Genomic DNA, 12,210 nt, shown 5'->3' with positions numbered 1-12,210 from the left:
CATTGTATACTGTATGGTCCTTTTAAAGACGCAACATCTCTGTTATGGAACCATTTTTAAAAAATTTTGCAATAAAAAATTAATTAAATTCAGTAATGAATGGTTTCGTTAATCGAAACAGTTCTTTATTTTCTTGTTTTTTAACTATAAGGACCATATAGTTTCAATTTCAAATGTAAGTTTGTTAACTCATAGTTTCAGATGGAAGAAAACATTAACTTCTTCTTGGTCAAATGGAACTTCGGCGGTATTACATCCACCAATAGAGAAGGGTCCACGTTTAGTGACTAGAACTAGGGTTCTCCGTCAATTCAATGTCAAGGTTTCTTTTTCATTCAAAGACACTAAAGATCAGGTGTCTATAAACTGATGTGTAGGGATTGTCCGGCGGTGTATATTGGACAGACTGGGAGAGCTTTCAAAACTAGATTTGCTGAGCACATCACCTCTGTCAAAAACAATAATTTGGATTTAGCTAATCCCAATCCGAAATCGTCCAACATATTCTCAGCTCAGGTCACAATTATTTCTGCAAAGAGGATTTCGAAATCCTACATTTTTGTGAAAAAAGCCTAAAATTGGACAGGTAATTTTAGTCCTTAATTTGAAAGGTTTGTACTATTATTTTATCTCATTGTTTGTTAAGCAAAACTTATAGCCAGAAGATGACGGTAACGTCGAAACTAGTCGCAACTATTTATTCCACAATTTAATCAAAATAAATTTAGACGCATGGGGAAGGTTTTGAGTTATTAATTCTCCCTATTTTCTTTGATGTCCACCCCATTTTGAGTTCAAGAAAACATGGATACCCTCAATTCCCAAATGTCAAATTCAGACCTACGCTATGAACAGTAGGTGTTATGGTGTCCTCCGCTATGGATGAACATTAGGCCCAGGGAGAGTCTTCTTACTGTGAGGAACACAAGTAAACTGAATTTTCATGGTCATCGTGCCCTCGGACATTCCTGACTACAAGGACTCCGGAGGCGAGCTGCTCACGCTATCGGTCGGTAGAGAAAAATAAACTACACAGCGCAAGTGTATCCCTTATCCGCGCCCCTTGTGCACCCCCCACTCATTCCATAGCATTGTTTGATATGATGCTTATTGTGGGTTATTTTGATTTTTAAATTTAATAATTGGCGATTTCAGCACCCCCTTTTGAACGGCGCGCGCTCTGCCTGCCCTACCCTAGCTACGCCTCTGATTATCCAAGGTGATCAAGGATCAATAAAAAAATGTGCTTACTAAACTGAGATGCGAGTAAATAAGTGCTTAGTTGCAAAATACGATCCTAAATACTTACAAGTAGAGTAGGTTAGTGACAATGATGATGTATACGTAATAACAAATGTGTATATTTAGATTAAGTAAATTGTGAATTGTGATGTGCGAAATATTTCTTTTTATAACACTTTTCTCCAAAAAATAGGGTGGAAGGAAATTATAAAGAGTATCTAGATTATAATAATGAGTGGGGACGAGTAATTAATGGAATGAAGGGTGGTTTACAATCGAAGTGCGAACGAGATTATAGAAATTGGACGTGTATTGGAACATCACATGAGAATGAGATTTCTATCTCCTGTATCGTTTGTCAAACAATTTTGGGAATCCGCTGAAAAAATATAACCTGTGTACCTTGACGAAAAGGTGTATTATAAAGACTCTTTCAAATTCCATGCTGTTTTGTTATAGCGCGATCCACAAAGTGGAAGCGCTTATGCTGTCACTTTTCCGTCTAGAAGAGGTATGGATATCGCGCCTTTTTGTTGCGCCCTTAGATTTTCACAAGCCAGTTCAATACTGTTTATTTCGAAAAATACGAAGTACTTGGGGTTGAAGGGTAATTATGTATAATTAAAGAAGTTAACAAGTAAACTCTTAAGGCACAAATAAGGGTGGATTTGACAAATTGTAATGCATTTTTCCTTAGAAGACAGCTAATACCTGCGTCTGTACCATAGTCTTAGATCTTAGTCCTGATCTTAGTACTGAAAGGTGCGGTAATTTGTTAGTGTTTTTAACAAGTATAAGGTTGACTAAAATAATATTTTCTAAAACCACCTATTCTTGGCGCGTAGGAAAAGTGGAAACCTGTTTCTCTCGTACTTTTTTCAGTTGTGTAAATACAGAGTGTCCCATAATGGGATTGTATGGGTAATAGTATTGAAATTTTACATGGTTTTTGGGTTTTATACTATAAGATCGGCTAAACAATAAAACTGGTCAAATTAACGTTTAGTTTGATTATTAAATTAATTGAGGCTACTGTAACATGTAAAAATAAATTAATACAATAACAATAAAAAGCTTTCTGCAGCTGCATAATCATAAAAACTAAATATGGCGCACACACAATAAGATTCACACTTTCGTTCTTGGTTCTAAGACACTTGCATATCAAGTTGTATGGTATAACTTTGTCAAACACCCTGTATTGAGGGAACTTCGAGGAAATACCAAATACATTGCTTTTTTTGCAAAATTTTTGTTGGAATGCAGAGTAAAATGCAATCATCGATGGAGCAATGAAGGTCTTGAAAGCAACTTTCTTTTTAGCAAAAAGTGAAATAAAGCAATCAACTATATCGAATAGTATTTAATTGGATTCGGTGAAAAAAGAATCAAAAAACGCTATATCCGAATATGACTTACATTGGAAACAAGAAACCTATCATCCTTCCTTTGAAAAGCACAGAATGCATCTAATTCTGTTCGTAAAATTGCGGTTGTTTCCCTATTCTAATGTTTGCCTATTCTGGCGATTCTGAAGATTGGATAGTAATTTTAAGAACATTTCAAAATACGTTTCTAAGAAGACTACACAGGGTGAACATTTTGTCAGGAATACTGGATATATTTTCAAAACAACATTTTTTAAAAGAAGCTTATGGCCTCAAAAATCTAAAAAAAAATTGCTACCAATCTACGTACTTTAAATTTTTGGTCAGTGGCAATATCTGCATGGTCAAGGCGTGGAGGGCATATTTCTTAAAGGTAACTACCAGTGTTCTTTAAAAGTACAGTTGTTTGAAAACAACATAAAAAACTTATTATAGGTATTACAATTCAACACAAAAACTCAAATTAAGGAAGATCGTTCTTTTATAATTAATTATATAATTTCACTAGTTTAAGTTGAAAAATGCGTTATTCTTTTGTTAGTTATGTCAAAGCAATTTTTTTGTATCAAAAAATGTATATGTAATAAATCTATATGCTTAAAAATGATTTACAGTGGCGTGTGTCTACAAAACTCAGAAGGTCACTTTTTTGATCGAAAGTACTATTTTTCATGAGGTACTATTAAACAATATATACATTTTTAATGATTTTTGATACAAAACATTTTGATCTTTGAAATTCCTAAAGTTAAATAGGCGTCATATTGGATTTTTAGATTACCTAATAGATTCTTTAATTCTCTTTTCAACGAACTATCATAGCATAAGATTCAAAATAAGATACCAGTGGTATATCAACAGTTTTTACTCGGGTTTTTATATTTTAATCAAGTAGTCCGTTATGAATTAAGAAAAAACAAAACAAAGTCAGTCCCACGCGATCTGGGACATACTGTATACTATATTCCATACATAATGGGCACCCTGTATATTACAGTGTCTTATATGTAATATTTTTGAGATCATTGATTAAATTACCCTCGATTGTAACGTCAATTATTGTTTATGTTATATCCCTATGAAGTATTTTATTCCTTTAACTTTTCAAGACCAGAACAAGAATCTATTAGTCTGCCTTGTTTCCTCTTTTGGTAGTATTCCCTCCTTTCGTTTGAAAGAGACTAAAGACCAAGTGGCGCCTATCCGGTTTACTATTACTACATTTTCTTTTTGCTTATTTTCGTTAGTGAACAAGACCCACGATTTCCTCTGCATTTAAGAGCACATTCTGCTCCCAACATATGGACAAGAAAGCGGGTAAAAACGAAAATCACCGCAGTGTGTACAATTCCATGCCTGCTTACGTACTATAAGAAGAAAAGTGAACCAAAAAAGAAAAAGAACAAGAAAAAAAAACAATAGAGGAGAAAAAATTACTTCATGAAAAATTAAAACAAAATCATCTACTGATTCAAAGCGGGCTATAACAGAAGTGTTAAGATGAGGAACTGCGTTTTAATTGAGGTATATATTAAGAAAAGTGGTTAAATTAAATTTAATTTCATGTCTAAACAGGTTATAGGAAACATGTGGACCAGGATTAGGAGGCTCATTATTGGAGCATCTATACAGGCTGCACCACCTAAGACCTTTAGTTTCTCTTCCAATTTTAAGGAATAAAGAAATCTTTAAAGTGCAGGGTATAATATGTGGGATAAGAAATAAACCGCGTGTAAAGCGGATCTGGAAAAACAGCAGAGCGGTTGACCCAACGGTGTCATTGGATTTGACCAATTTTCAATAGGATTGTTGCATGTGGCAAATAGGTCAACTCGAGGGTCAACTGTGCAAAGATTGAACTGAATCGATCTAAGCGTTTGACAGTTATCGTGTTCACAGAGAGGCAAACAGACAGACACCATCGACTCCCCTAAAAACCTTGCGTCGCTTTACCCTGCCGCTATAGTTCTTTCCGAGGTTCTTTCCAAGTACCTACTTTCCAAATCTGCAATAAAATCTGGGGTGGAATACAGCACGCCACTGGCGATCAGAGCTATTTTAGAAACATGGTCACGGTAATTGTGCACAATTTTGCTTCAAGTTGTTTTTTAGATATCTTGCTAAAGGTATTATGATGCGAGGGTTCTGAGCTGCTACACCCTGTTGTACCTAAGGGTGCAGATTGATACGTTACAAGCCATAGTTTAACCATGCAACAGTTGATTATAAAAAATAAAGCATGATAGCTGGAAATTCCCGCATTCCTTGGAGTTGTTTTATTTTGGGAGAAATATGGCGCGTTATTTTTTTGTTTGCCTTACTTTTTTGTAATATGAAAGATAATTATTTCAATTTTGTATCCGCTTCGTTGAGCAGAGATCGAGCTCAAAGAAGACAAATAAAAAAAGGGGTCTTGTGCTATTCCATTATACAGTTAAAGTCGAGAAAAATTTCTCTCAAAATAGCCAATATTTTGAAAACTATATATTTGCACCTCCATTTATTTATAATCAAAATATCAAGACAATCCAATAAGCGACCGAAATCCGAACCGAAATCTAAATACCTAACAACTGCAGCGACAGCAGAACCTATTTCAAACATGTCACAAGATGCTTTTAGGTCTCAACATGTTTCAAAGAGCGTCGTACTTTTTCTCGAATTCGCAATTTTTGTGTGAAAACAAGAGTTGGGTTACGGTTCCATGCTTTGCGCCACATATATCAATTGAAATAAAATGTCGGGTCCATCAGGAAAACTGCAAACCTTTAGTGACAACCTATTTCCAAATCAAAAAGCTTTCTCATCTTCGAGATTATAACCAAAGTATAGCTAATTGTTTAGTTACTGTGGTAGACTATTACGTATTATTAAGCTATAATCAAAATTCAAAAGTTTTTCGTAAGTGTAAAATCTCAACTCATAAGTACGGAAGGAGAACCACCCTTACATGTATGTAAAAGTTACTACCAACACTTTTCTAAATGAAAATCCATGAAAACGTGGGAAACCTGTTGGAAAACTCCTTTTGTACCTACATATGATTGAAATTTTGCGTATTAGTTGACCTTCTCGAGGTCTAACATTGAACGGGAACCTACTTAAATTGAGCTCAATGTTATTAACGTATAATTCCCAAAACACTATAAGGGTATTGTAAGCAGTTATCAATGTGGGTCAATATCACGACAGTAACCACCTGTTGAAAAATTCGAATTGTTTATTGAACGCACCAAGAGCAATCTGCATCACTATTATTACACATGCACTGCACTTCCGCGCCAGGTAACGAGCAATCAAATGCGATTTAGCACCTCTTTTCCCATGTTATTCCTACAAACACATCATTCACTCAGGATTATAATCTGTAAGCAAACACGTTTCACTACACACTGTAAAACAGTTTTCAGATGTAGTGTTATAGGATATAGGGAGAAGGATCGAAAGCCCCACTCTTTTATTGGTTACTCACTCATCTAGATACTAACGTTGTTAGCATTGCCTTGGTCATAGGCGTGAATGAGAGCTTTCAGATAAAGGAAAAAGCTAAAGCAGACCAATAAAATTATGAAACGAACAGAGGAACCGTTTCTTACTCAATCAACTTTTACCCAAAGTTCGTAAAAAACGACATTTGATTAATCATCTAGAAAACCATTTTTATCGAATATTGTATTAATATCATTTTATCAGCTTTTATCAAGCTTGAACATAGAAATAACATTATATTATTGCATTACGATAAGGTAATTAGATTGTTGCACTTTCAGCTTTTGTGCCTACACGCAATTACCGTTAATATCAATAGAGGGTTTTCAAAAAGGAGACGTCATTAGTTTGACCGAAGTCAATCTACCCTTAAATAAATGAACTCGTGGTGAACTTATTTTTCCTTGAAATTGGTAGGGGGTGTGTCGATAGCTTTTATCGCCCTGTTGGTGGTATAGACCGCTTATTGTTTAGTTTTGCCATTATTTTGGTTACGACTTTGTAAATTGCGAATCGTATAATTTAACAACTTCCATTATAGCAGTAGTACTTAAAACACTACTGCATGATAATGAAAGTTCTGCAATCATTAAACGATGTCTGTGCAGTTTGAATTTCAGGTTTAAAACCTTATTATGTAAAGGGTGTATATTTCAAAATGGTTTTTGAGGTTAAAGGTACCTTAGTCAAAATTTTAATGTTAAGATAAACCAATTTATATCACATTTATACACAGTCCTTGCCATACGCGAAACGGTATGTAATTGTTAAATTGTTAATGCTAATATTGAGGCTGGAAAAACTACAGCGTTTTCCAGGCATACGAGTGAAAAGCAAAGTCAAAATAGGCCCTATTTGACTTCCAATAGAATTTTTATATCAAATAATTCCATGTTGATACTAGAACGAAAGTTAAGAAATGCACGTATTTTGGCAATTTTGAACCCAGATCTGTTTCATTTTCACGCAAAGTGGTTTAGGAAAATGCAAAAAAGAGGAAGTAAAAATGATTGCAAAATGTGAATGCGTTTCGTACCATTTATATACATCCTAAATAAGGATGTCTATCATGGGGATCTCGGAAACCATAGAAGATATGAAGATGGTAAAAAAAGCTAAAAAAATAAAACAAAAGAGCACTTTCATGGCAGTGTTGACAGATTTTCAATACAACGTTTCGTTTCGGAGAAACTATCGTCAACTTTATTTTTTATATGACCCGTAAAATAAGTACATCTTGTACTGAGTAGCAATTTTTATTACGAATACAACGATGTATGGCACACAAAAAAAACTAAAGTTAGGTTTCAACAGGATGGTGCACCCGCGCATAACCCACTATCGGCCAAATTTTCTTTTTTCCAGGAAGCGGAATGTCCCACTCTTTGTTATCCTAAAAGGACGATTATAAAACAAAAATATCCTGAATGTACCACTTACGTCTTGTAGGTACATAATCGGTATAATACAAACTAACCGCTACTGGTAACAAGATCATCTTTAGCAACAATATTAAAAGATCCAAAAAATGCGCGAATTAACGAATTAAAAAAAAATTACAGGTGTAGCTTTGCCAAGTGGATAATATGTTAAAATGGTCCATAAAATACAAAAAAAATACGTGAGCAGGGGAGAGGTAGGTATTAAGTTTCTGGGAAGGGTGAAAATAGGTGAAAATCGTATTACGGCAATTTCCCGCAGAAGTTGAGATCAGAAATAAAAGTGTTCAATGGAAAAGTTACCAGCCACTTTCTCAAAATAACCGAAAAAATCCCGGCAAACCGTGTTTTTCGTTTTTTATTGTTCTTTCGGAAAAAATGATTTTATTTTGAGCCTTGGCTAAAGTATATACTTTTATGTTTTAAATAACTACACATTTTTTCAATATAAAAAATTAGGGGGACATTTAAAATTTTGCAAGTATATTCTTGGTAAAAATGCATCTGGAGACACTTCTTGTGAAATCTAGTAGCCTGGTATTTCTTTAGATGCATCAATTACCTGAGGAATTGAGAAGAGAACCTTGAAAAACAGGAACTATTTGAAAATGATGAAGATTCAGTTCTCTTAAGTAATAATTAATTTCGAATACAAACAATTGGAAAAGATTGTTACTTTTCATTTTCGTATGAAGCTTTATTATGGGACGTTTGTTATTCTTTCCAGTAGAATCGAATGTTGTAATCAGTTTTTGACAAATTTACAAAATTTAAACGAATTATCAGCATTTACTAGAAAATCGTACTTTTTCGATCAGACTTCTCAATCAAAAGATATAGACTTAGAAACCAATTTCGAAAGAAAATTCAAAGGGTCAATCTGAGACAATTTTTTTTTCGGGGCTCAAAAAAAGGCAGTGTATAACCTTCCTTTTTTACCAAAAATCGACTGCACCAAAATTTCTCGGGAAAACACTTTTTCTTATTAATTTTGGTGCGTAGAATCCAAAACAATTCGTACTTTTTCGATCAGACTTCTCAATCAAAAGTTATAGACTAGAAACCAATTTCGAAAGAAAATTCAAAGGGCTGTAACTTTTGAACTAGTAGCCAATCTTGGAACTGTTTGAAATTATGGATTCTACAGGCCACATTCTATAAGAAAATTTTTTTTCCGGGTCGATCTGAGACAATTTTTTTTTCGGGCCTCAAAAAAAGGCAGTGTATAACCTTCCTTTTTTACCAAAAATCGACTGCACCAAAATTTCTCGGGAAAACACTTTTTCTTATTAATTTTGGTGCGTAGAATCCAAAAACAATTCGTACTTTTTCGATCAGACTTCTCAATCAAAAGTTATAGACTAGAAACCAATTTCGAAAGAAAATTCAAAGGGCTGTAACTTTTGAACTAGTAGCCCAATCTTGGAACTGTTTGAAATTATGGATTCTACAGGCCACATTCTATAAGAAAATTTTTTTTCCGGGTCGATCTGAGACATTTTTTTTTCGGGCCTCAAAAAAAGGCAGTGTATAACCTTCCTTTTTTACCAAAAATCGACTACACCAAAATTTCTCGGGAAAACACTTTTTCTTATTAATTTGGGTGCGTAGAATCGAAATCAATTCGTACTTTTTCGATCAGACTTCTCAATCAAAAGTTATAGACTAGAAACCAATTTCGAAAAAAAATTCAAAGGGCTGTAACTTTTGAAATAGTAGCCCAATCTTGGAACTGTTTGAAATTATGGATTCTACAGGTCACATTCTATAAGAAAATTTTTTTTCCGGGTCGATCTGAGACAATTTTTTTTCGGGGCTCAAAAAAAGGCAGTGTTTAACCTTCCTTTTTTACCAAAAATCGACTGCACCAAAATTTCTCGTGAAAACACTTTTTCTTATTAATTTTGGTGCGTAGAATCCAAAACAATTCGTACTTTTTCGATCAGACTTCTCAATCAAAAGTTATAGACTAGAAAATAATTTCGAAAGAAAATTCAAAGGGCTGTAACTTTTGAACTAGTAGCCCAATCTTGGAACTGTTTGAAATTATGGATTCTACAGGCCATATTCTATAAGAAAGTTTTTTTTCCGGGTCGATCTGAGACAATTTTTTTTCGGGCCTCAAAAAAAGGCAGTGCAAAACCTTCCTTTTTTACCAAAAATCGACTACACCAAAATTTCTCGGGAAAACACTTGACACGATTACGAACTTTTCCAACCCACACACTGGAATGCGTAAATATCCATTGGCTTACCTTTATACCACTTTAATCCTTGGTGAACTGACACCTTTTTAGCAGCTGTCGGTCGCGATTTATTTATGTAAATTACGCTGATTGTCGCGAAAACTATATGCACTGTGTATAATTGTCCAAAATTGAATATTAGACTTTATCACGTACAAAGGCCACTATTCGAAACTTATGGTTTCCGCTAGATCGCCAAACCACAATGCTTAATCTCTAGTAGCCTCTCTTAACTCTAAGTCATCTTTTAACGACTATTTAATGGTGGAATATATCATTAATTTTCATTGGTTCCCTGGCATTCAGGATGGTCTACAAAAAGCTGACTCTGCAATTTCAGAGTGTTTTTTCCCTTCAGAATTCGCAACGTCATATGTAAACTAAAACAACCTATTTCCAACGTGTAAACCAACACCAACTCCCGGAAATGGGTCGACAGATACGATTTAGAACAAAGACTTTACTAATAGACATGACAAAGGCGACTGAAAAAGTTCACTGTAATACAATCGACAAAATAAAAACTTTAATCTAACACGAACAGCATTTGTTTGGTTGAGTGTTGCTGGGACCTTCACGATTTTTAAACTCGGAAATATGCCCGGAACGCAAGCAAGCGGTAGTTTTTCCAGCTATAGAAGGTTATAAATAGTTATTTATTTTACCTACAAAAGACGATAACGGGATATTTTAACCATTGAGTGAATTAACTTTCACGAGATGGTTAATTTCCCTTTATCGCCGTGTATAATACAAAACTTTATTTTATAGCAGAAGCTATATAAATCATTGTAAAGCTTCTGACAATTCGGAATTTAATTTAGACATCAAAATTAGCAAGCTTAGGTTCTGCCGTCGCAGTCATTTCCATAGAAACAGCATGCTCTGAACGTCATTTTATATCGTGCTTCGCGTCGCATTTGAAATAAAAATTACAGATGTCATTAGAATGCATAATCATCTGTTTCACTTTATCTAACCTCACGATTAGAGAGCGACCAGTCCACTCATTCAAACCTATTAAAATGTCAATATATCATCTGATATAAAATAAACTTTATTATTTGGTCACTGTTCCACTTCATTATTCCAGAAAAATGTCTTTCCCATACTCTTTACACTTTCTAAAAGCTCTATAGTAGCTCTAGTTTGAAGGAGGGAGTTGGAGGTAATACACGTAGGAGTTCAGATTGGTTCACCTTCCATTCTACGGAAACAGTCTTCGTTTTTTAATCTGCAAATAATGTACACGATGAGAGGAAGACTCATATCTTCTTGCAAATGTTTCTGATTTTGGATATTGTGTCGATATCAATCTCATAGTTTGATGAACGTTTGATTATGACGGAACGCACGGAGAGCGTCATCAGATAACATTATATCCATCATTTCAATTACATAATTCAAAATCATATGCAGGCCGATACCACATTTACTAAATTAAACTACGGCGAAACCGTGACCCGAAGGTATTTGAATATGTAAATAATGTTACTTATTTTAGGGTTGGAATTGGTCATATATTTATATAGCAGTGCTACGTATTATAAATTGTAATTTATTGCCGAAACCGCCACCCTGAAATCAGTTTATTGAAAGGAGTTAAAGCTCTATTTACTGAAGGGGTAAAAAATCTGTTGACATCGTTTGCATACAAATTGATGTTAAGCGCTTCGTGTGATTCAAACCGGATATGGAATGAAAATATTTGACCCCTTTTACGTAATTTTCCTTTAAAGCAATGCAATACCTACGAGAATAATTTTCTCAAACCACATTTCCTGATATAGCTCAAAATGTTCTGTGTGTCTACGTTAGAAATATTCCATCTTGCATCTGTTAAATTAAATTTGTTATTAGTCTTGAAATGTAACACATATGTAGGTACGATATTTTTATGGGAAAGTTGGAGGAACCACGTTCGCCTAATTAAATATTGAAGATCAGATACAACATTTATTACGAATGAGATGCCATGCTCTGGATTTCGCAATTTGGAAATTATACCCTAGTCTCGAAATTCTGCTGCGTGTTTGGTAACCACACCTACCGCTCATCCCTCTTCTAATAAACTTAGGGGAGAAGTTTAATTGAAACTGCATTTGCTTAGTAGCATCTTTTCCATCCGAAGAAATATCACTGTGCGATGACAAATCCGACTACCCTCAGACGTGACTTGGTATCAGCTGTAGCTACCTATAGGTACAACCTACCTACAACATGGCAACATAAAAAGGAAAGCGTTTTTGCTGTGCTTTTCGTGTTTTGTGGTAAAATCGATAATGTTGTATATAGTCTTTAAATCTCTTATGATAAATATATGTGCTTATGTCACGCAAGTTCTCCTGTATGTTCTAAAATAAGAGTTTCTCACTTTGCGGGCTGAGATCGATTTTGTTTGTTTAA

The sequence above is a fragment of the Photinus pyralis genome, unplaced genomic scaffold, assembly GCF_008802855.1.
Source record: "Photinus pyralis isolate 1611_PpyrPB1 unplaced genomic scaffold, Ppyr1.3 Ppyr1.4_LG2, whole genome shotgun sequence".
Taxonomy (NCBI): domain Eukaryota; kingdom Metazoa; phylum Arthropoda; class Insecta; order Coleoptera; family Lampyridae; genus Photinus; species Photinus pyralis.
This window is presented reverse-complemented; position numbering follows the sequence as displayed.